The sequence below is a fragment of the Leopardus geoffroyi genome, chromosome D2, assembly GCF_018350155.1.
Source record: "Leopardus geoffroyi isolate Oge1 chromosome D2, O.geoffroyi_Oge1_pat1.0, whole genome shotgun sequence".
Classification (NCBI taxonomy): Eukaryota; Metazoa; Chordata; class Mammalia; order Carnivora; family Felidae; genus Leopardus; species Leopardus geoffroyi.
The window spans coordinates 66,073,514-66,100,583 of NC_059334.1; the positions used below are offsets into that span (position 1 = coordinate 66,073,514).

General features: G+C 38.3%; 1 protein-coding gene across 1 annotated transcript in view; it reads right to left on the reverse strand.

Annotated features, from left to right (window-relative positions):
• Positions 1-10,626: 10,626 nt before the first annotated feature.
• LOC123577308 (translation initiation factor IF-2-like) overlaps positions 10,627-27,070 on the reverse strand; it is a 160,360-nt gene continuing 143,916 nt past the window's right edge. The window contains exon 8 of the mRNA XM_045439394.1: positions 10,627-12,657. The gene's annotated coding sequence lies outside the window, so the exon portion shown is untranslated. The remainder of the gene's footprint in view (positions 12,658-27,070) is intronic.

Genomic DNA, 27,070 nt, shown 5'->3' on the forward strand with positions numbered 1-27,070 from the left:
TCCAGAAATGTGTGTTGAGTACCTCCTGGGCATGTCAGGTACTGGAGTAAAAGGTAAAATAATAAAAGAGCTTTCCTTTATGGGCCTTTTTAAAAATTTTCATAACTGAGGCGCCTGCATAGCTCAGTTGGTTGAGCATCCAACTCTTGACTTCACCTCAGGTCATGATTTCACGGTTAGTGGGTTTGAGCCCCACGTCGGGTTCTGTGCTGGCAGTGTGGAGCCTGCTTTGGATTCTCTCTCTCCCTCTCTCTCTGCCCACCCCCATTCTGTCTCTTTTAAAGTAAGTAAATAAAAATTTTTAAAAAATTGTAACCACATTTTATATACATACCAAAATTTACCATTTTAACTGTATTTAATTGTACAACTTAGTAGCATTAAGTGCATTCACAATGCTGTGTAACCATCTCTCTCTTTCCAGAATGTTTTTATCATCCCAAACAGATATTCTGTATCCAATAAACAATAACTGCCCATTTCTTCCCCTCAGCCCCTGGTGATCTCAGTTATACTTTCTGTTTCTATCATTTTATCTTTTTTAGGTACCTCGTGTAGGTGGAATCACACAATATTTGCACTTTTGTGTCTGGCTGACTTCACTTATCATAATGTTTTCAAGGTTCATCCATGTCGTGGCATGCATCAGAATTTTATTCCTTTTCACATGTGAATAATATTCCATAGAATGTGTATACTGCATTTTGTTTATGCATTCATCTTTTGATGGACACTTAGGTTATTTCCACTCTTTGGCTAGTATAAATAGTGCTGCTATGATCACTGCTGTATAAATATCTATTTAAATTCTTGCTTTCAATTCTTTTGGATATACACCTACTTCCTTCATGGGTCTTGCACTTTAAGAGGAAGTAAGAACAGATAAAGTTCAACTTTTGAATAGCATGTGATCAGGACCCACATCCCATGACAAAGGAGCACAAAACAGCCAGACAGAACCCAAGTGGAGGAGATTCCAGGAGGGAAAAAAGGAATGGCATGAATGAAAGTTCCAAGTTAATTGAGTTCATAGTCAATTAGGAAAAAAGAGAAATCCAGGAATGTACAGAATGGGGGACAATGAGATTGAAGGAAAGGCAAGAAACTGATCCCACAGGGATTTATAGGCCATATTAAGATTGTCAAACCTCCCAAATACCCACATGATCCTCTCCTTCACATTATTCAGTTCTCTTAATGGAAATGTCACATTCTCATAAATGCCATCTTTGATCACTATATGCAAACTAACATGTTACCCTCATCAGCCTCCAGTCCTTATTTTGTTTAATTTTTCTCCATAGCATTTATAGTCCATATATATGTGCGTGTGTGTGTGTGTGTGTGTGTGTGTGTGTGTCCTTCTGCCCCCAAGAATAAAGGTTCCATGATGTAGAGGCTATGTCCTTTATTTAATTGCTGCATCCCAAGACCAAGGACTGTGGTACGTAAGTGAGCTATAAATATCAGTGGAATTAGTGAATGAATGAACCAATGAGTAAGTGAACTGACTCTCATTTACTAGCTTTATGACCTTGACTAACTTATTTCCTTTTTTTTTTAAATTTTTTTTTAACATTTATTTATTTTTGAGACAGAGAGAGACAGAGCATGAACAGGGGAGGGGCAGAGAGAGAGGGAGACACAGAATCTGAAACAGGCTCCGGGCTCTGAGTGGTCAGCACAGAGCCCGACGCGGGGCTAGAACTCACAGACCGCAAGATCATGACTTGAGCAGAAGTCGGACGCTTAACCGACCGAGCCACCCAGGCGCCCCACTTATTTCCTTTTTTAACGTTTATTTATTTTTTTGGGGGGACAGAGAGAGACAGAGCATGAACGGGGGAGGGGCAGAGAGAGAGGGAGACACAGAATCGGAAACAGGCTCCAGGCTCCGAGCCATCAGCCCAGAGCCCGACGCGGGGCTCGAACTCACGGACCGCGAGATCGTGACCTGGCTGAAGTCGGATGCTTAACCGACTGCGCCACCCAGGCGCCCCTTATTTCCTTTTTTAAATTCAAGCACCTCTTCTAGATAGTTGTGTGGATGAAGTAAAATGTGCATAAAACGCAGAATACAAGGCCTGGAACATACTAAATGTCCAATAAACATTAGCTCATAGAATTTAGAGAAAGGGACATAAGCAGCAAAAGATTGAGGGAGATAAATATAGAAACACAAAACAAGATAAAATTATCCATTCATTATTTGTTTTGGTGAGAACTTCTTCCTTGTATTAGACCCATCCATCACAAACAAAAGGAAGCAAAATTAAATAAAACCAACAAATACAAGTTGGACTTTTGACTGTCAGGGAAAATAATAAAATAATAGGAATTAGGCTGATGTTGAATACAAGTAGAATTTAAACCTTTGTTTCATAGAATCAAATATCAGAAGTCATTCCTGAGTTTTGCTTTCCTACAATGATTTATTGGTTTCCACACAAACTGGGGTGAATGAGTGAGTGAGTGTGTTTGTGTGTGCGTGTGTGTGTGTGTGTATAAAAAACATACCTGTGTCAAAATACATAGAATCATACGATACAGTTGGAGTGATTTTGAGCAACATGATCCAGTTGAGAATAATAATAGTCAATCTTGATTCCTTTGTAGTACATCGAGAGACATAGAATCATCAGAAAAATCAGGAAATTTGAAGGCATTTTTCATACCTCGTCCTCACTGCAAAACACTTCATTCTCTACTCTTGGGGATTTATAAACTTTAGTGATGCTTGTTTCTAATTTAATGAAAAACAAAAATCAATAATACAGCACTGATCAACACGGACCCTGGGAATAAAAAAGAATCATATCATGCAAGTGTTAAAACACATATAAAAGTGAGGGTAATGAATAAGGTATTTTAACTGTAGCTTTTGGCTTGGAACTGATAAGAGATAATACTCTCCCACAAGGAAAGGCTGTCATTTCATACCTACTTTGTGGAGCTGGCGATAATTCTGAGGCAGGTTGCAAGGACTATGACTTACTTTGCCAATTTCATAGTTACCCTTAGATCTGAGGAATAGAGGCTCAAGGCTCCTTATAGAACTCATTGGGTTTTTCTTGATTTTCTAATTTATTTATTCATAAGCTATACTTTCTACTTGCAAGAGGAATTGGCAATGTTTTAAAGCACACTTTCTTATGTACCCACCAGAGCAGTGTTTCACCACTCTCCCAGCTTTGGGGGAAGGATTGGATCTCGTTCTGTTGAGTTTCAGCAAAGGATGGCTCTGGATATGGGTGTGGTAAGGTAGGAGATGAAGGGATTCTCATTTAATATATCAAAATGGAAAATGATTTATTATGAGAATTTTATTTATTTGTACCCCATTTAAAACTCCCACTGTAATAGGTATATACTAGACCAGTGGTTCTCACACTTAGATGATTGCCGGGGTTGCTTGGGATCAGTTGTTCAGGACCCAGCTCTAGGTCTTCTTTTCCTATAAGTCTGGAGTCAGGTCTAGGAATCTCAGTATTGAACAAGCACGGAGGTGAGTCTGCTGGGCTGGGAACCATATTTTGAGAAATCACATAGTACTCAAAACTTGCTGATTGATTTCTTAATATTTGTGCATTTCGAGAACATTTTACATTACAGACAGACTTAGAAAAAGAGACATTATGATACCCTGACTTGGGAAGGTCCATATTACAATCTATTACAAACGTTCTTTTAACAGTTGACAAAGAGTACAGTTTGGAGAGGACAATGGACTGGGCCGATGTCAAAGAGGAGTGGGAGAGGTAGGAAGAACACAACACGTGTGGGTCCTGTTCACAATGGCTATTTATTGAGAGGCCAATTAACATTAAGAAACTGCGTTAAATCACATGCTGTTGGGAAAAAAATAACATGATAAAGAAACAAAAGTTTGGTTTTGTTACCAAAGTCACAATGAGAAAGCTATTGGGATGTAAAGAATGAAAGAATCAAGGTGAAAACATAAGGATCTGATTTCTCTTTTAGCCAGAGCCAGGCCATGTGGGGGAGATGGGCGTGTATGTGTGTGTATGTGTGTGCGTGTGCGCGCGTGTGTGTGTACATGCAACAGACTGCCGGGAAAGGAAAGGAGGGTCATCTTCGTGCAGAGAACAAGCTGAATCAGTATCGATCAAAGACTGACATCAAACATACAGCCTCCATAATTAAACCTGCTGTTTGTAAACCCTCATTAGAAAGCAACAAAGATCATTATGAGTCTCTCAGGTCACAGGTATTAACTCCACGTCATTCTAATTTCCAGTCCTTGGTCGCTTTCTGCCACATCCTTTTGCTGCATCTTAAAGTCAATTTACAATTTAACGTCGTGGGATCTGCCAAAGAAGTTACGTTCTGTCACCAAAGTTGCAAGTAAAAGTCATTAGTGTACGAAGCACTAAAAGTCAAGGTGAAGCATGAGGATCTGGTTTCATTCCCACCCACAGTCAGGCAATGTGAGAGTAAGGGCCCGGCCAGCGTAGGGGCGTTGGGTGTCAATGTGCTTGTGTGCAGCTGATAAACCTCCAGGAAAGGAGGCTGGCACTGAACAAAAGCTGTATCAAATATATGCCCTCAATGATGAAACTTGCTCTCTGTAAACCCCCTTTCAAGAGGAGGAAGCTGCATTGGGAGTTTATCAGGGACATGTGTTGGCTCCATGTAGTTTTAATTTCCAGCCCTCAGTCACTCTCCAGCACATCCTTTCTCTGCCCTCTCAAGTTCGGTTTGCGATTTAATGCCGTGAGGTCTGCCAGTGACGAGGTCTTCCATGTCCTGAGTCACATGGAACAACATGCAGCTTTCTGTGCAAGGACCTTGCCCATAAAACACCAGTGGCATTAAGCCCTCAGACTCAAAGAAAATCACATTTCATAAATTCTAAGTTTAATCTATATGTAAATTTAGCCACCATTTTTAACGAATAATAATTCATGAGTATCGATGTTTACACTGTTTGGCAATGTTTTTGTTTTTATGACTTTAAGTAATGATCCAGATACAAACAACATTCTTTTATTTTATAAAAAAAAAACCACGTGCTTGGTTCCCTGAAGAGATGCATAATAGAGACCCATCTCCGACTTTCAGGGGGAACAAAACCACCAAGATGTTTCCTGAGCTAAGAAGAAAGAATAGTGATACTAAACAGAAAGCTACCAATGTTCAGGATTTTACATTAAAATTTTACTAAGGAAAATGTAAAACTTTCCTGCAACTGCACACTTTTTTTTTCGCAATAACTATAAATCAACAACAAAAAGCAACCAGTAAACACTGAAACATTGGAACTGTGCAGACACAGAATTATGTTCCAAGAACCAAACAAGAGATCTTTTTATTCTTTGCATCATAAGAACCTGACACATTAATTCTAATACTCCAATGATACTGTTCTTCCAGCAGCTACTGATAAATACTGACTTGGAGAAGAAGTCTCCTGTTTAAGAGGAGTAAATAGTGTGGTACCAACTACTATAGGCAGTAATTTCCAACATTTCCCTAATATATTAGAAGTTGTTTCCCTCATTTGTGCTATCTTTTTTCTCATTCATGTAACAACAGACTAACCTACTGTTATCAATTCAATCCTAGATTTCTTTCATTTTATTGCTAGAGCATCACCTAGAGCTTGTTCTCTGCATTGGTGAGCAGAGGGGGAAACAGAATGTGGGAAAGACATGACTGTGTTTTAGAAGTATTGTCTCAGAAGTGACAAACATCACTTCTATTTATGTTCTATTGGTCAGTAATAGTCAAAAATTCATACTGGGCATGCAGTGTTCTAGCAGGCTGGCAAACCACTTTGCTGCAAACTAATGGCCGCTATGAAATGGAACTGCACAATGGTGGCTATTGACACAATGGAGTCAATTGACTGCAATGGTGACACAATGAGTATCACAAGATTTTGTCTAGTGTTACCCCTTTCAAGCATAGATATAGATCAGCATCATTAAGATTTGGTGACTTTAGGGGCGCCTGGGTGGCTCAGTCGGTTGGGCATCTGACTTCAGCTCAGGTCACGATCTCACGGTCCGTGAGTTTGAGCCCTGCGTCGGGCTCTGGGCTGATGGCTCAGAGCCTGGAGCCTGCTTCCGATTCTGTGTCTCCCTCTCTCTCTGACCTTCCCCCATTCATGCTCTGTCTCTCTCTGTCTCAAAAATAAATAAACGTTAAAAAAATTAAAAAAAAAAGATTTGGTGACTTTATTTATTTTTTTTTTTTTATTTTTTTTTTATTTAAAAAATTTTTTTTTTCAACGTTTATTTATTTTTGGGACAGAGAGAGACAGAGCATGAACGGGGGAGGGGCAGAGAGAGAGGGAGACACAGAATCGGAAGCAGGCTCCAGGCTCTGAGCCATCAGCCCAGAGCCCGACGCGGGGCCCGAACTCACGGACCGCGAGATCGTGACCTGGCTGAAGTCGGACGCTCAACCGACTGCGCCACCCAGGCACCCCTGGTGACTTTATTTAAAAATGCAGATTAATTGGCCTCTGAAAAACAATAACAACAAAAAACATGTGATTTAATAAATGTGGCAGGGTCCAGGATTATTATGTCCAGAATCACTGAATTCTAATTTGTCCTCTATCTCTAGTCCAAAACACAGCCAAATCCATATGAAAATGCCCACAGCATCCTGTAACTTGAAATTTACATGAAAATCCCGAGTTGGAGGCCCATGAATCTGTATTTTAATAAATCATCTGGAAAATAATAATGCCTAGCCTAACATTTTTTGGCGGTTTATTAAATGCCCATAAGTGTCCTAAAGGTTTTATTTATAATCCAATTTATTTGGTTGACTCAATTATTTTCTTATTTTTTAAATTCAATCTTCAAGAAACTCAATGAGGTATTATTATTTCCATTTTATAGAGAAAAAAACTGAGGCACAGAGGCTAGGTTGCCCACATTTATTCTAGAAAGTGTCTAAGCTAATTTAAACCAAAGCTGATCGAACCTAGAGCTTTCATCTTCCTCAGGATCCTGTACTTTGTTGATTTTGATGCATATGAAAGCCTGAAAACCACTGACTTAAGAAATAGAGATGCAGGGCCTTCGGACATAAGTAGTCTAAAGAGCACTTTGAAAAACACTGAAATAAATTTTAAAAATATTCCTTACTTTTGCTTTCAAACTCATATCCCCACTCTTGACATTTCTGAATTCCATATCTGTATATTCAAATACATTTTTTACATGCCTCAGTTCAACTCTTCATGCCATAGCAACACTTCAGAAAATTCTCTGCTAATTTCTCTTTCTTCAGTGCTCCCTTCTGCCTTCTAGACAGTTGAACAGATCCGAAAAGGAGGCCATCATCCTTACCTTTCTTTCCCTCATCATCAACCTTTCCTGACATCAGTGATTCCTACCACTTTCCTATGAACTCTCTAGCAAATTCAGCTCGCCTCTTCTGTAGGCCATGCCATCATTATCACCATCATCATCATCATCATCATCATCATCACCATCATCATCATCACCATCAGCAGCAGCATAACCATCATCATCATCAACATCATCACCATCCTCCTCCCTGGATTTCTGCAATTGCTTTGCATCTTGTCTCCCACTTGTCCCCTCCAAGCCATCCTTCACACTGTGACAAGAATGATCTTGAAACATGGTGGCTGAAGTCCTAGGTGCTTGTCATTTCCCAAATAACACTGCATGTGCCATCCTTCCTATCTCCCTGGCCTCAGCTCAGACCACTCTCCCACGACACTTATAGTCCAGGCACGTTGGCCTCCCTTTAGTTCTTCCAGCTGCCCACATTCCTTTAACTTCCCATTTTCACATGTGTCCCTCACCTGGAATGCTCCCATTAGAGGGGTATAAATTTTGAGTAACTCCAGTCCTCAGCTGTCTCATCTATAAAATGGGAATAAAATAACTTTGGATCATGGTTGTCAAAACTATGAAATACAAGTATTATATATTTGATAAGTTTTAATTTCCCTAAATGTGTTCAAACATTTTTAGATATCTTCTAATCATTATATCAAAACATATTGAATGACATATTCCTTCCCACCATTTCACCAGTTGTAATTTCATGGAATCTCAAGGTTAGAGGTGTCCTTGAGAGAAACTGTTTATCTCATTTCAGAAATTTATTAAAATTATCACAGATCTTGCTGTGAAGCATTCTTCTTGAAATTTTTAATTGCTATCTAGTTAATATCCTTCAGAATGTTGCATCTTTCTAAAAATGTAGGTGTTGGATAACTATAATTTTCAAAATTACTACTTTGTTCTACAATCCATCAATGAGTTAGTAAAAATAATTAATGGAATTTTCACATTTTTCTGGGCCCTGACAGGGGGAAAAATATTACAAATAAATGAGCAAGTAAAGGAGCATTAATTAGCATCTAATTTGTAATAGTCGAGTTCAGTGCTCAATAATTTGAAAATTAGTTGAACTTTTATGTTGATGTGTAAGGTAAAAACATAGCCAAGTTCTTGTTGAGAAAAGATTAATATTAACCTAGTAAAAACTCTCAAGACTAATTTGTTGAAGAAATAAATGTATGTTATATAAGGGTCATCAGTAGTATAATCCAGCAAGAAGGATGTTATAGTATCATGTGTGTGAAATATGGAAGTGGAGAAAGACAGACAGATGAAGAGAAAAAGAAAGAGAGAGAAAGAGAGAGAAGGGAGAAACTGTGAACAAATGTTGGGAAATGATAATAGTGAATGGGGGACACATGACATGTTTGTATCCATCTTGCAACTTCTTTATACATTTGAATTATTTCAGAATAACATTTGCAGAATCTGGATGCAGAGTATTCTTTTAACCTTTTCATAAATATAAAATTGTTATATAATTTTTAAAAATTGCATTTTGTTCCTGGAGCACTTTCTTTTTTTTTTCTTTTTTTTTTTTTTAAATTGTTTTTTTCAATGTTTATTTATTTTTGGGACAGAGAGAGACAGAGCATGAACGGGGGAGGGGCAGAGAGAGAGGGAGACACAGAATCGGAAACAGGCTCCAGGCTCTGAGCCATCAGCCCAGAGCCTGACGCGGGGCTCGAACTCACTGACCGCGAGATCGTGACCTGGCTGAAGTCGGACGCTTAACCGACTGCGCCACCCAGGCGCCCCATGTTCCTGGAGCACTTTCATCCACGTCCAAACTTTCTCTACTGCAGTCCATATTGTTTAATACATAGTTGACCCTTGAACAACAGGGCTGTTAGGGGCGTCAATCTCCCACACAGTCAAAAATCCACCTATAACTTTTGGCTACCCCCAAAGTAACTACTAATAGCCTTCTGTTAACTAGAAGCCTTACCAGTAATATAAAGTCAATTAACACATATTTTGTCTATTGTTTGTATTATATATTATATTCTTACAATAAACTAGAAAAGAGACATGAAAATGTTATTAAGAAAATCATAAGAGAAAATACATTTACACTACTGTACTGTATTTATTTAAAAAAATCCATTTCTAAGTGGACCATCACAGTTCAAACAAACCCATGTTGTTCAAGGGTCATCCGTATTATATGATGTTTTAATTTATTATTATCTGTTTCCCTTACTAGAATGTAAGTTTGTGAGGCTAGGGAGTTTTTAATTTTATTGGCAGCTATACCTCCTGAAACTTGAACAAAGAAAGCTTCAATGTAATAGAGCTCAAAACATACCTGATTAAATGAATGCTTGAATGAATGAATGAACGAATGAATAAATAAATCTATAATATGGTGGTACTGAGGATCAGTATAACATATTTACATTATACACATATATGAGGCACTTAACACAGAGTCTTAAGTGCTTGATAAATATGAGTTATTTTTACTGAGTAGTTCAGGAGAGTTAGATTTCCTGCTGTGCAGTGCCAAGAGATTAGGCTGAAGCCAGGGTCAAGGGCTACATCTGGGAGGGACACATAGCTCATAACAGTGGAGGGAAACTTCTTCTTTATTCCAGGGCAGGTGAGGAAAGGTTTATTCAGAACCGTTTACATGAATTTCCCTGTTATGGGTTGAATCGTTTCCCACAAAATGCCTGTGTGGAAGTCTTAATCCTTAGTACCTCCAGATGTGACCTTATTCCAGAGATAGACCCTTTACTGAGGTAATGTTAAAATGATGTCTTAGGGTGGCTATAATCCGGTGTGACTGATGTTCTTGCAAAACAGAAGATATGGAGACGGACTTACATAACAAAGAATGTCATGTGAACATGAGGGCCGTCTCCATGTTCAAAGATGGAGATCAGGAACAGGCTCTCCCTCACAGCCCTCAGATGGAGCCAACCCTACCGACACCTTGATTTCAGTCTTTAGCCACCAGAACTGTAAGGCAATAGATTTCTATTTTTTAAGGCCCGCAGTCAGTGGAACTGTTAGGGCATCCCTAGAAAAATAACACAATCCTCCCGGTCATCATTTTGGGGATAAAGAGGAAGCATGCTTCACTAAAGCAGGGCAAATCACTTAACCCTTCTGTGCTCCAGTTTTCTCTTCTCTAAACGGGAGATAATGCCTGGTAAACAAACCTCATGACTCTACACCAAAGAAAGCATGTGAAAATGTGTAAGAGAAATTGAGGATAAATAGAAAGAATATGAAGAATAGGGCACATAAGGCATGATATGTACCTTCTAAATGCATAGGACTTCTTTTATTTGTTAGAGCTTCTTAGAATATTCATGACAAGTAACTCTCTCTTATCTAAGGGAAAATACTGTCAACAGCAATTCACCCACCCTTTTCCTAAGCACCTGGGGAAATTCTCCAGTTGTGAATGGACACATTAATGAAATGCGATATGGACAAAGAATGCTATCTCTATGGTCAACGTGGCATTTTTCTCCCACAGAACCAGTGAAATGCGAAAAAGTCTGCCCTGAAAAATAACTGGCAGTGAAAGAGGGGCCCACCACTTATCCTACTCTTGGGTGGACACAAATGATTGAAGGGCTTAAAGGGTGAAGGAAATTGCCCCAGGGAGACCGAACCCTTGAGAGCAGGCTACTGACCCTTGATTGTCTGAGACCCAGTGCATTTTGTTGTTTCACATACATGAATGAGCATGGTGTTTACAGCCTGAGGTAGCACAAAGAGATCAGTACTTAACCTCCATTTTTAAATTAAACAAATGGAAAACTGTGCTTTCCAAATCTATTAGCACCTTGCAATTAAGTCCTTAACACAGGTTCATTAGTTGAATACCCCATCTTTTAAGGAGAAGAAATCGCTGACAGTTCACTTTTAGGCTGAGTGTTGTTAGTCTTTCACCTAAATTGTGAGCTCCTGAGAATTGAGTACTTAAAGATTCTTGAAGAGACGCTTTTTGTTTCTTGGTGTCAGTCTGGTGTAGGATGAAGCAAGGCCACATCAGCAAGCAAAAACCTGGGCTGCAAAAGTGTTACAAAACTGTGAGCTTCATGTCCAGAACTGTGTTTTATTTTGATATTCACCCCCAAAGAGCATAAAGGAGTGCTTCTTAATACTCTTTTTGCTAAATTAGGGGCAGCTAAATTAGGCTCAGTCAGTTGAGTGTCCAACTCTTGATCTTGGCTTAGGTCATGATCTTACAGTTCATGAGATCAAGTCCCGTGTCAGCCTTCGCACTGTCAGCATGAAGCTTGCTTGGGATTTTCTCTCTTCCTGTCTCTCTGCCCCTCCCCTGCTTGCTCACTCTTGTTCTCTCTCAAAAATAAATAAATAAACATTTAAAAAATGTATTATTTTTGCTAATTTGGTAACGGACACATATATGTGAATCAACAGGAAATGTTAGAATGTAAAGAAGAGAGGCAAAATGTAAGAAAGAGGAAATTAGTGTTTGTCACTCCAAGTCTTAGCAACGTCTTCATGCCTGAAACCTCATCTTCACATTCATGAGTTTTTCCTTATTTCTTTCCCTCCAATCACCATTCCATTAATACATATTCTCAAGAAGGAATCTGAAACTCACGCACAAAAAGGGGTAATTGACTGATGAGCCAACTTAATGGGCATCCTAGAATCTTAACAGGAATTCTTAATTGAACTAAGCTAGACAGTTTTGACTTTCACAATCCATAAATGGGGGGTGATGCATGGGAATTTTTGGGACTACTGAGTAGAGTCCAGGGAGCCTGTTAAATATCCTACAATTCACAAGGCAGACCCCCTCCACAAATAAAAAGAAGAATTATTTGAGAGCACATGTTAATGGTGATAAAGTTGATGAGGCTGAGAAATCCTGGTCTAAGGGAAGAAAGTCTAAGCAGTGTAATTCTCAGCATATCTGGCAGTGAAGAGAGGAAGAAAGACTATTTGTTGAGAAGAAATCAAATCTCATCTTCACAAGGTATCACAGCGTGTACTGACAGTGACAATCCCTTAGAGAGGCAGTTTATGTAAGCAGTAGAATACAATCAGATCTTCACCTTCAGAAGGGAGGGTCAGCATGGCAGCACAATGGCTGAGCCTTCTGTGGGCCTCAAAGCCTGATTTCATAGTGTGGTATTGGTGTTCTTTCCAATTGTAGGACCCTTGGCCTTGGAGTCACATCTGTTTCTCTTAATTTTGCGATTTCCATACAGCAAATCTCAGTTCTCATCTCCACACTGCCCGCTGCTGGTCCTTCCGGGTGGCTAAAACAAGGCTCACATATGTCTTTAAGTCCATGTTGTCTCATCTGTAGAACAGATATAAGCCACAACAATAAAAGTAATTCAGTGAGTGAGTTTCTGTAAAGCCTGAGAAGTAGGAGTTGCATCTCACTTTTAGCCTTTACTACCAATTTCATTGTTTTTAAGATTTTAATTCCAGTATACTTAACATACAGTGTTATATTCGTTTCAGGTGTACAATATAATGATTCAACAGTTGCATATGACTCAGTGCTCCCCAAGACAAGTTTATTCTTTTTTTTAATTTTTTTTAATGTTTATTTGTGAGACAGAGAGAGACAGAGCATGAACGGGGGAGGGGCAGAGAGAGAGGGAGACACAGAATTGGAAGCAGGCTCCAGGCTCCGAGCCATCAGCCCAGAGCCTGATGGGGGGCTCAAACTCACGGACCGCAAGATCGTGACCTGAGCCGAAGTTGGACGCTCAACTGACTGAGCCACCCAGGCGCCCCAAGACAAGTTTATTCTTAATCCCCTTCCCTTTTGTCACCCATCCCCTCCTCCTATCTTCCCCTGGTAACTGTTTATTCTTTATAGTTAAGAGCCTATTTTTTGGTTTGTCTATTTTTTTTTCCTTTGTTCATTTTTTCCCCCTTAAATTCCACATATGAAATCATATGATATCCATCTTTTTCTGACTGGTTTATTTCACTTAGCATTATTCTCTTTAGATCCATTCATGTTGTTCAAGTAGAAAGATTTCATTCTTTTTTATACCTAATAATATATATATATATACATATGTGTGTGTGTGTGTGTGTATATATATATATATGTATATATATATATATATAAACTTATATAATAGCATTTTATTTATCAGTTCATCTATCCATGGACACTTGGGCTCCTTCCATAGTTTGGCTATTGGAAATAATGCTGCAATAAACATAAGAGAGAATATAACCCTTTGAAATAGTGTTTTCATATTCTTTGGGAAGATACCCACTAGTGCAATCACTGGATAGTAGGGTTTTTTTAATTTTTTGAGGAACTTCTGTACTGTTCTCCTCAGTGGCTGAACTAGATTGCATTCCCAACAACAGTGCAAAAGTGTTCCTTTTTCTCCACATCCTTGTCAATACTTGTTGTTTCTTGTGTTTTATTTTAGCCATTCTGATAGAGTGAAATGATATCTCATGAAGGTTTTATTTGCATTTCCCTGATGATGAGTGATGTTGAGCATCTTTTCATGGTCTGTTGGCCATCTGTACGTCTTCTTTGGAGAAATGTCTGTTCATGTCTTTTACACATTTTTTAATTGGATTATTTGTTTTGTGTGTGTGTTGAGTTGTATAAGTTCTTTATATGTTTTGGATACTAACCCTTTATCAGATATGTCATTTGCAAATATCTTCTCCCATTCGGTAGGTTGTCTTTTAGTTTGGTTGGTTATTTCTTTTGCTCTGCTGAAGCTCTTTATTTTCATGTAGTTCTAAGAGTTTGTTTTTGCTTTTGTTTTGCTTGTCTCGGGAGACATGTCTAGAAGGATGTTACTACCACCTGTATCATTCTGAGCTAATTGCTCCACCCTCAATCTTCTCATTTGTGAGATGGATCTCATCTATATCAATAGGACATTTTAAAGATTTAATGGGAAAAGGAAGGAAAGGATGAGCTCTAATCTGGTCACATTTTAAGTGTCTAATAAATTATATTGCTGTTGGGATCATTGTTGTTATCATTGATAATCTTTTCTATTGATTATCATTCATTGATTCATTGATTATTTGGTTTACTTGTTCATTCATTCATTTGTTTGACCAACATCTGGTAAGATCGTGCCATAGCCTAGGTATTACAGAGACAAATGCTTCAAAATGCCTCTTTCTTTGCCAAAAATACTTTGTGAAGCTGATACTCTAAACTCGGGAGAAGCGGACAGAGCTAGCCAGTGTGGGGATGAATGAAAGTAATCTGTACCCGCATGTCATCTACTCCCAGAAAACACATAAAGCCATCTTGATCCACATTGGCTTTCTCTTAGCTCTTTTTGCCTTGCCACCTTTGTTGTTCCTTCTGGGGCTTAGTTCAGCATAATGCGATATTCTTTATTGCAAAAATACTTCCCTATGCTAACTTAGGTAAACAATCTTATTAAACCTGATTTAGGCAGAAGGAAAGGGCTAGAGAAAGGCTAGAGAAAGGAGAGAGAGAGAGAAAGAGAGAGAGAGAGAGAGAGAGAGAGAATGACACTGTGCCTTAGGTTAAATAAAGTACAGATTCCTGTGGTGATCACTTCCCCCAACTACTTCTACTTTTATTCCTCATAAAAATTATTTGATAGATATTTAAATTTTATTGCTACATAAGCAACAGGCACCAACAGTGACATACAACAATACACACTTTTTTCTCATGGTGTGGATCAGATTCAGGCTGTTGAGTCCACTGACCCCCCTACTTCATGCTGCAGTCTATAAGTGCATAGTCAGCTGGGGCAGTCCTGACGGACATGAGTTCATTCTGGGGCCCAGACTGAAGAGGGAGGAAACTCAGAGAAAACTCTCCTGAGAGATGCCAGGAATGAAAGATGGTAAGTGGAAACACACCAGGGCTTGTAAGGCCTAGAGTTAGTAATGGAGCCTGTTACCTATTCCCATACTCCACTGGGCAAACGGACGACAAGGCCAAGCATAAAGGCAAATAGAAGAAGAGTATGCTCCACCATTTTTTTAAAGACTGGAAGCAGGAACTTGGAAAAAAAGATCAAGAAATGTATTAAAAAATAAGGGCTAATAAAATGATCTTGCATATAACCTATGGGCTGCAATGTCCTGAGAAATAGTTTTAGGTCCAACTGATGTAACCCAATATGTCAGCCCTGGCCACTACCAATTTGTTTCATTTTATCAACAGGAAGTGGCAGGTGAGTTGAAAGTTTTTAAAAGAAAAGTGCTTCACCAAACTGTTCTCATCCAAAGAAATGGTCGAAGAATAATACCTTGTCTTGTTATTGTGGTAGCTAAACATTTTTACTGAAAACATTATCGGTAAAGCATAAATAACCATATTGCCTAGCTCACAGGCTATATATAGGAAGTAAGACCATGAATAAGCAATTCTTAGCATAGGGCTTGGCACATAAGTACCCATTAAGTATTAGCCAATAATAACAATGATAAACAGCATACAAAGATTTATTCAACCTATGTTTTATAAGCACCTAATATGTGTAAGACGCAGTGATAGACTGTGCCAGAGAGAACAAACCTCTGCTTCCAAAAACCATGTACTAAAATTAGAAGGTGGGCTAAGAAGGTCTAACCTGTCATCATTTTTTAATGGCATGCTTTCTAACCCAATATATGCCCTCTTTTCTCTTTTGTTCCCCTTTATGCCTATTTCAGTGGTTCAATCACTGGTAATCAAAATAGCCCAGACTAGCAGAGAGAACAGGCTGACCTTACTACTTAAGGGATTGGCAGAGGCAGGATCAATAGCACTGAATGCGGTGAGTCAGGTAAGATGTCACAGAGGAGGCGCCATGTGAAGTGCAGTAGGACTGTCACAAGCAGGTATCAGTGGAGGTGTTCCAGGTAGGAAAAAAACCAGGCTAGACAAGAGGAAGAGACGCCTTCAGGGTAGGGAGGGTACTTGGGCCCCAAGCAAGGGAGAGGAGTCTGACCCTTCCCTCCCACAGATGTTTACATGACTGTTTCCTATCTTACTGGTGTCAGCTTGGGTTTCATCCACCCAGTGGCCTAGACTGATCACCTTGCCTAGTGTCCCCAGTGAAACCGTACCATATTTTTGTTTTACATATTTCATAGCACTGATTGTCTCTGAAATTCTCTTATTTGTCAGGGTGTTTATGGCCTGCCTCTACTTGGGTGTATGCGCTACCTAAAAATAACCCTATTGTTTCTCTTGCTCCTTCTCAATTCCCTGTGATCACAATAAAGTTCATGGTAGAGACCTATTGACACAACAGATGAAGAGCTGAGGAAGGATAGAAAGTAAAGCTGGAGTCAAAAATCAGAGGCTGTGCTATATCAGAAGCGTGGCTATTAAAAAAAATAATTGGTAAGATGGACTTCATTAAAATGAAACATGCTCTATAAAAGACAATGTCAGAGAATGAGAACGGGAGAAAATATTTGTGAAAGACATATATGATAAAGGACTGGTATCCAAGATACAAAAAACCCTTTAAACTCAACAATAAAAAAACAAACTGATTTAAAAACGGGCAAAAGGTCTTAACAGATATCTCATCAAAGAAGATTACAGATGGCAAATAAGCATATGAAAAAATGTTCCACATTGTATGGCATTAGGGAAATTCAAATGAAAACAACTGTAAGATACCACTACAAACCTAGTAGGATGGCCAAAATCCAGAACACTGACATCGCCAAATGCTGACAAGGATATAGAGCAGCAGGAACTCTCATTCATTGCCGGTGGGAATACAAAATGATCCGACTACTTTGGAAGACAGTTTAGAAGTGTCTCCCAAAACTGAACATACTCTTATAGTTCAGATATCATATAATATATGATAATTCAGCCATCATACTCTTTGGTATTTACCAAAAGGAGACGAAAGATTATGTCCACACGAAAACCTGCACATGGATGTTTATAGCAGCTTTATTCATAATTACGAAAACTTGGAAGCCACCAAGATGCCCTTCAATGGGTGAATGGGTAAATTAAGTATAGTATATCCATACAATGGAATACTACTCAATGCTAATAGAAATGAGCTATCAACCTGAAAATATATGGAGAAAACATAAATACATGTTACTAAGCAAAAGAAGCCAATCTGAAAAGGCTACACACTATATAATTCCAGCTGTATGACATTTTGGAAAAGGCAAAGCTATGGAGGACAGTAAAAAAAAATCTGTGGTTCTTGGCGGTTGTAGAGAAAAAGGGATGAAGCACAGAAGATTTGGGGGACAGAGAAACTACTCTGTAGGATGCTATAATGGTGAGTACATGTGATGTACATATATTAAGACCCATAAGAATGTATAACACCAAGATTTAACCCTAATACAAATTATGGACTTTGGGTGATGATGAGGTATCAATGTAGGCTCATCATTTATAACAAATTTACCACTCTGGTGTGGGATGTTAATAGTGGGGTAAGCTGTGCTTTTGTGGGGGTAGGGGGACATGGGAACTCTCTATACTTTCTGCTCAATTTTGCTATAAACCAAAAACTATTCTAAAAGAAGAAAAAAAAAAAAACCTCAGAGAATACAGGATCTGGACTTTGACTAAAGTCTATGCTCCCTCTGATTAGATAATGAGGACCTGGCATTTCTGAGAAGGGGAGTATAATTTTCAGAGCTCTGTTTTTGGCTGGTTTGTATGTATTCAAGAAGCAGAGGCTAGGAATGGACAGAGGGTCATGAGAGCAGTAAGGTCATTGTAAGCAAGTGAACAAAGAAGAGAAGTTTATCTAATATAGGGAATGGTCTATGTGAGCCCAACTGTTTTCCTTGATGACATGTCTATGCTGAAGAAAACATCAACTGATTTTTCCGTCTCTCATGACTGGCTGCTTTGCAAAAGACTTATTTTCAGACATAAGTTTTGAAACTAGAAACTACCACCTTCCACCTGAACCTACAATGGTTCTTTTCCCCCAGGGAACAAACCCATTTCTATCCTGACAGGTATTTTTTTTTTTTTAAACAAATCATGTTACTCACTTTTGTTTTCCTTGCTTTTATATTTGGTTGAGTGCATTTCTCTCTATTTTGATTATTTGAAGGTTTTGGAGATTTAGCTAAGTTGACAGGTGTATTAGTGCAATTATTTCCACTATCTTATAGCTTATAATTTTGTGACTATATAATAATTTACTTATCCCACTTTTTCTTTTGAGGATCATTTAAGATGTTTTAACTTTTTTCCCAATCACATACAAGAATTTAATGAACAGTCAAGCATACATCATCTTTTCCACATGAGTGAAAATTTCTTCAACGAACATACGAAAGTTACTGGGGCACCTGGGTGGCTCAGTTGGTTGAGATTCCAACTTTGGCTCAGGTCATGATCTCGCAGTTCATGAGTTTGAGCCCCACATTGAGCTCATTGCTGTCAGCCTGTCAGCGCAGCGCCAGCTTCGGATCTCTGTCTTCCTCTCTCTGTCCCTCCCTGGCTTGCGCTCTCCCAAAAATAAATAAATATATATATTTTTAAAAGTATGTATATAACACAATTTATTTAATATTGTCATTTGCCCCCTGAAAGAATGTACCAGCTCTCACTGTATGGATTTTGAAATCTGTCATATCTGTGTCTAGCCCTTTGGCATTATTTGACTTTAGATTTATATAAGTATCAGGGGTACAGAATAATAGCTTTCTATTATTTTAATCTGCCTTTCCTTGATAACATGTCAGATTGAGCACATTCTCATGTACTTATTGGCCATTTGTCTTTTATCTTTTGTGAATGACATTTCCATATATTTTGCCCATTTTTTCATTGGGTTGTTTATCTTTTTCTCACTTTGATTTGTAGAGGCTTTCTATAAATTCTGGATACTTAGCTTTTGTCAGTTTTATGCATTGCAAATATCTTCTCAAAATCTGTTCCTTGTCTTTTTACCTTGTTTATGATGTCTTTAGATGAACAGATGTTCTTTATTGAATGGATTCAAACTTATCTATTTTTTTTTCCTTTATGGTTTGTCCTTTTTTATGTTGCTTAAAAAGGAAAATCGTTGCAAACCTAAGATTGTAAATATGTTTCACCTTTTATTCAAAATGTTTAAAAGTTTTACTTTGTGCAGTTGGTCTTTTGTCCACCAGAATTTAATTTTGCACTATCTTAACTTTGTTCCCCTTATTATACACCCTTCATGAAAGTACCCTCCTTTATTGCCTCAATAAATCTTGATTTGTTATAAGACAGCTTAATTCCCACTTTCCTTATGAAGCCATCTCTGAGCTCTCAATCTTTTACTGACTTCTCTCTCCCTGGACTGCTAAAACATCTGTCTCTGAAATTGTGATGATTTTTATCTGAATACTGGGAGTTTAAATGCATACCTGCAATGTCCAGACAGGTAACTCAGATAAGTGAAATGGGTCAGAATGAACATAATTAGTGGGAGTGTAGAGATTGTGATGTACAACAGAGCTATGACCTACTCATGGGTGAAACTGGTACACAGGTTTGGTCAATTATTGCCATGGAAACCATTGCCAGAGTTGTCAGATCTTCTGATTTTCATTTTAAAAAGACATAATGAATTGAGATTTTTACATAAAATCTAAGTTTTGAAGTTGACAACAATTTGAAATGTTTCAATGAATAATATGTGGATTCATAATATACAATCTAATGTGCTTCTCTACCTTTTTTGGCATGATCACCTTCTTTAAGGAGTCTTAATTTTTTCCCCCTAATCACTTACCCATGGAATTAAATACTAAAGAATTTCATAATCACAATCAGATTCTGGGGAGAGAATTTAGAGGAAATGCTACAATGTGATCAGGATGCTTTCCCACTTACTGAACATGTTTCATCCCAGCCAGACCCACACCCTGAGAAAATGGCAAATGGACAAGACCTCTTCCTGAGTGCAAAGTTGTACCTCCACTCTTGTGGATAGAATGCAATCACCTCCAAGAACTTTTTGGTCACTGGCCCAAATGCTAGGGAGAATAGTTTCATATTCCTCAGAAAAGCAACAGAGGAGTACAGAGAAGTAGACAGAACCCCCTTTGTCTTCCAAGGAAACCCATTATCCTTTGGAAGATGTTCTAGGCATAGCCAGTGGGCTTTTAATTTAATCTTGGTTCCTAAGCTTTAGTTTCTTCACCTAGTCCGGCTCATATACAGTCCATGGACTACTTTAAAGGTTCATTTATCTGGTGAAATCAGTCCTAGAACAGGAATCAGAATATTAGCTTCAAGTCTGTATGTGTCCCTGGGAGCTAGGTGTAAAGTATTTTCCCATATGCAAATATATGTTTTCCCATATGCAAAGTAAGATGAGCCATAAGATCAACCCCAAGCCCAGCGTCTGCAGAGGACTTAGCACACATTGTCAAGAGGACTGACTCACAAGTCTATCAGATGTGAATTTGATTTCAAAACCTTCAACTCTGTGGCTGGATGTTACATAGCTTCTTTGGACAGTAATTTCAATGAGTGTAAAATGTTTATAAACATAATTCTTATTCATTTGATCACTCTGAAGTTCAACTGAGATCATAGGGAACAGCTCTGTGATATAATTAACTGGTTAGTAGGTATGCGACAACTTGTACCTATACAAGGCCACAAAGATATTACTTCTTTTTAAAAAATATTTTTAATGTTTATTTTTGAGAGAGACAGAGTGCAAGTGGAGGAGGGCAGAAAGAGAGGGAGACACAGAATCCAAAGCAGGCTCCAGGCTCTGAGCTGTCAGCACAGAGGAACATTTTCAATAGAATCTCCTTTTCCAGAAAAATATGGATAATTCTCTCCTTGGAGACTATACTTTCAATCCTGTCTTCCACACGCTCTATCTGGGCAAGGGGCCAGGGAACTTGCAATGGAGTATGGCAAAAGTATTTCCACCCAGAGGCACCAGAGAACATCACAATGCCACTCCAAAAACCTGTAGACACTCGCACACAAATAGAAAAGGCCCAAAACTTTTACAGGATATTTCCTGAGTGTGTCTGTGCTCTCTTACATCTTTGTTTGCTGGTTGTCTAAGTATATCTCTGCAATTTTTAGTCTTAATTTTTCAATAGCTTTCTTGAGATATAATTAACCATGAGGTTAATTCTGTAATTCTGCTTTCTCTTTTTGAGTATCTCTAATGGTCTTGCTGTACGTTTGGGGCTAACTTGATACATGTGGGCTTTTGTATGCATCCAAACACGCATGTGTTTATTTGTGTCTCAATACTTACATCTGTGTGAATCTGTATCTGTGGATCTCTTTCCTAGGAGATCTCTGTGTTTATGTGCATCTGAGTGTGCACATGTCTAGGAACCTGTTCATGAGGTTCTAGGAATGAATCTGTGTGCCTGAATATGTATCTGTAGCTGTGTGGCCGAAGTTTCTAAACATGCTAGTGTTTGTCTCTCTGTTCCTGCTCTGTGCTGTGTTTTGTGAACCCCTATCAGTTCTGAGCACTTGTATGCCACTTTTAGTTACAAATGACGAGGTCGGGCAATGGTGATTTGGCCCATCAATGTTGCTAAATTGTTCTAACAGGCATGGTGAACACCAAAGGGGAACAATTTTAAATTCTGATTTTCTTCTTTTACATTGGGACCTGTATCCTCCCCCTCAAGTTGATTTTGGGAGGATGCTGAAAGACAGTGATTGGTCTTAGGTGGCCCCAGTCATAAGAAGTTGTAAGGGTCCCCAGGTAATTCTCATGTGCAACACAGGTATAGAACCTCTCTACCAGTAAAGTGGCTAGGTATCTGCCATTCTTCTGGAAATCTGCAAACTGCTTTCCTTAAAGTTGGCATTACTTATGTCACAGTGGTGAGGGAGGTTAATTTGAGTACTTTATTGGTTGTGAAAAAGAACTTATCCTCCCTTTGCCTGTGGAGCAGGGAAGTGTCCCAGGAGACTACAGCCTGTGTGCTAACAGCTCCTCACAGCTGAGGAAGAGCTCCAGCCCCCTCCTCCCCAGCCCAGTCCTCCTCCTGTTCCAGCAGACATGGGGCTCCTTTTATGAGTACATCTGTCTAATTAGGCAGATGTAGTGCTGCCTTAATTTCCATATAAATCCTTCAGACCCACAGTGGGTATTTGGCAAATCCAAAGAGAATTTACTAGTATCATAAACAAAATGTTTTGTTTAAAAAAAAACTGCATGTTTTGCAACATCCTTTTAATGGAGAGGCTCAGGAAAGAGCAAATGCAGAGTGGTGCAGAGTGGAGACCTAAAGTTAAGAGGGAGGGAGAATCCAAGAACAGGGAATGAGAAGAACAAAATCTTTGCTATTTATACCCTGAGAGACAGGGACATCCATGAGCCACAAAATAACAATTTAAATATTAAGGGAAAAAATGGGCCCTTTTCTTCAGGTTACAGACCCCACTTATAGTAATAGGACCCTCTGGAGTGAGAGACTGATTGCTAACTCTTTCCAAACTCATCACCCCCCAACCACCCTCCATGGAGAGCTTTCTCAGGTCCTGAGAATTTTAATTCTGACACTCACAGCAACGAATTCAGGAGGGTAGCAGACTTCCATTCATTGAGACTAGAGAAAGTTGGATTCCTTAATATCCTCACTATCCACTACTACAACTAGACGTTTACATGAAACACGGTAACTGCTCAATAAATATTTGAGAAAGAAATAAATGACAGGTCTGGTTTTAACAACCTAGTGGGTCTGAATTGGTTACCTGGAGGTCTCTCTCTAACAGAATGGAAGTGAAATAATCAGTGAGAAAGCTGTCTTAGGTCTCTAAATTGCTCACAAGGGAACTATTATGTGAAATAAAGTATTCCTAAAAAAAAACCCAAAAATTTAAGAGGATAGAGGTAGAAGTAGAGGATATAAGTCAGTGTTTATTAGCATAATTTAATGATGCTTACAGATGCTTATAGAAGGAAAATAAAGTGGGGAAATACCTTAATACCACAATCCATCTGGAAATTTCAGTCATATTTTACACAGTACTTTATAGCTTCTAAATATAACTCAGTTAAAAAGGTTTGGGTTGGTAAAAATAATAGCTAACCTTTATTGGATCACCTAAATGTACTAGCATCATGATTTACATAAAAGCCCCATTTCATTTTCATTTTCCTCAGTAGGTTGGTTTATGATGCCACAATTTCACAGGTGAGAAAAATTAAGCCTTGACAGGTTAAATTACTTGCCTAAGTTCACATGACTAGTAGGAGAAATCTAGAATTCTAAAACAGGTCAACAGACTTTAGAACCCATATGATTAATCACTATACTCTTTGACTTGACTTTATCGACCACAGAAGTACCAGGTGCCAACATTTCTGACATCTACTGAAGTCTTGATTGACCATTACTGAGTATGATGGAGAAGCTTGTATGGGAACTACCTCAAATGCATATGATTCACATTTCTTATATACTATGATTAAGACATTTAGATACAACACAAGGTATAGAGTGTCCACAAGTTTGGGAATACCGTATTGTGGAAGGCATGAGATTGCTTGACTTGGTGGCCATTCCACAGAACTTTATAGCTATCCCTGGGACTGTTGGTTTTATTTTTGTTCTTTTACAGTTGAGGTTCCTGCTGCTCCAATACCTGGAGAAATTTTTCAAGTAACAAACTAGTCAGTGATGAAACTAGGATGAGAATTCAGTTCTGCCAACTCCCTAGCTACAGACCTCTGGATGATATCAGATGTTTAACCTTTTTCATGAGACATTTCAGAGATGGAAAGAGAGAATGTGTTGACCTGAGTGATCTCTGACAACATTAAAATAGCCCAGGAGGTTTCTATCCATTGATCCAAAATAAATTCTTAATAGAAGGATTAATCTTTTTTCTCAAATGGGAACCAAGAAGAACTCTTTCCTCTTCACCAGGCCTTAGCATTTATAACATGGGGGGAAATAGTTACAAATATTATGCAGACTTATTCTTTAGACTGAATCCCTAGGAGTAGCCCCTGCCATTATTTTGGCCTCTGATATAGAGTGGTAGACTCCAGAATATGGGGAAGTGTATTTATCCTTATACTCAAACAACATCATGTCTCAGCATCACAGTAAGAACAGCCAAAACAAAAGACAAACAAGTTTTTTCTAATTGTGGTTTCTCAAAACCTTCCCCAAAATTACCAAAATTTTAGGATTTTCACACAGGATTATGTGGTCTTTCAAATTAGGCTATCATTAGAAATTAGTACAGCAATTTGCTAAATTGATCCTACTTCCCATTAGACACAGCTTTTATCCGACCAATAGTCTGTTATCTCATACACAACAGTCCCCGTACTTAACACCACGTGCAGCTGCTTCATTTTAAAATGAAATGAGCTTCAATTTATTGAGGAGAAATCTCCTTTAGAAAGAAAGACAACAAAAAGGATCTTAAGACAATTGAGATGAAGATACCCCGAATTCTAGGTTAAAACTTGGCATGTTTTCGAAGGTGCTAATCTGAGTTGCCATTAGATAAATGATAATCAACATCTTGTTCCTGAGGGGGAAAGGTAAAGAGTAGAGGGAAGTGAACAAACGAAGGAAGCCATCAGGAAGGGGGGGAAGACCCTAAAAAAATTCCTCTGCTCAGAATCTAGCACTATGATATACAACTCATTTCTATGTATTCTTTTATCCCCAAGTACATAGTAAGGATTCAAAGAGACTGAAAGTTCTTTTATTCCAAATATTACTTGTTAACTGTCTCTGACACATTCTGACCACATAGTTGTTTAGCCTGTGATTAAATAGCACCTGGAATGTTAAATGTATAGCCTTGCTCCTCAGTTTATCCCTTCTTTAAATGTCCTTATGATGCTTCCTCCTGAACAAAGTTTCAGTGGGACTCTCAACTATTTCAACAAACATGAAACATTGTCATTTTCACTAGAGTGATTTGAAAACTAAAAGAGCAAGATATCATTCTACAACAAGTACATTAGCAAAGAATATTTCTCAATGGTGATACCAAATGCAGATTTATAACTTTTCTTGATCCCATCAGAGATAGGATTACAAAGCAGTTAATTGGATATCTATATCTCTATATCTAATTTTGAGTCTTTCATAGAAATTCTTAGCCCCAGGAACATGTAACCAGCTTCCAGAATCCCTGCTAGCCAAGCTGCATGGCTACTTGGATACAAAACTTAGCAGCAGCCAGAATAAAACAGGAAAAAAGAATGAAATGCAAGCAGGCAGGCAGGCAGGCAGGAAGAAACGATGGAAGGAAGGAAGGAAAGAAGGAAGGATGGAAGGAAGGAAGGAAGGAAGGAAGGAAAAAAAGAAAACAGACTACAATCAACAGAAAGACTGAGCAACTTAGTTGAACAATCCTATTTGAAATGGTCCAGGAAATTCAAAGCTTTAACCAATAACAATTGCTTTTTTAAAGTCTTTTAAATTATTATTATTATTATTATGTTTTGCTGGCGCTTTTCCTTTATTTTATAAATATTCAAATCAGTAGTCTTTAAGTTAAAACAATCTCCATATTAAACAATTTGTCCCACAATAGGCACAAAAAGTTTTAAAGATATTAGTAATCCTACCAATTGACTCAGCACTGGTTTGGGTCACAGAATTCATGTGACTATTTGCATGGGCAGGCCAATGGCATATGATCATTGATTAGTGAATGTGCTGGATGTGAGGATTCTAATTTATTAACTATATTTACAGTTACATATGGACAGTATACACTGTGCATTATATATATATATTTATATTTAGATGTATGGTATATTGTATATTTACATTTACACAGTACACACTTTCCATTATATATATATATATATGTTTATATTATATATTATATATTTATAATATATGTATATTTAATGATCAAAATTACAGGTCTAACGTTTGTGCCTTTGAAGAACATAAGCAAATTTCTTAGCAGTCTTCGACCTGCTTAGCCTTCACACACACACTCACACACACACACACACACACAGGTGAAGAAAAATCAAACCAGAAGGTGTTTGAATGCTGTATATGTTAGAAAAAGTTATTAACTTTTTTGATCACAGTTCAAAACATTCAAAGAAAGGTCCTTGCTGATTTTGAATACTTAGAATATGTTTTATTTTTTTTTTTTTATGTTTTTACTTGAGAGAGAGAGAGAGAGTGTGATCAGGGGAGAGGGGCAGAGGAAGGGGAGAGACAGAATCTTAAGCAGGCTCCATGCTCAAGGTAGAGCCCAGTGCAGACTTTGACCCCCAAGGCCCTGGGATCATGACTTGAGCCAAAATCAAGAGTCAGGTGCTCAACCATTTGAGCCACCTGGGCATCCCGAACACTTACAATATGAAGAGTTTGGATAAAGAAAATAAGGCAAAGTTGCTTATATCAGGGAATACAAATAAATGCATTATATTGAGATTTTTAAGCTTCCTAAGATAGTGATATCTACTGTGAAGACACTCACAGTTGAGGCAGTAGCCACCAATAAACCATTTTCCTCCATCCTGCTCTGCTACCTTCATCTTCATTATTCTCATCTCACCTTCACAGGATGGACACAAGAAGTCTAAACATATCTGATGCAAGCAGAAATGGAAAGATCTGGTACCTGAGAATTGTCTCCTATTATGATGCTTGACCTTTACTATCAGTGCTCTCATTGTATGTATTTTGACCATAACTGAGTCCCTAGCTGCAAGGGAAGCCATAAAAGGGGCAGCACACTTATTACACTTAACACTGCATTCCTACTCCCCGCCCCAGAAAAAAAGCAACACTGTTTTCAGGAAGAAGCACTAATACTA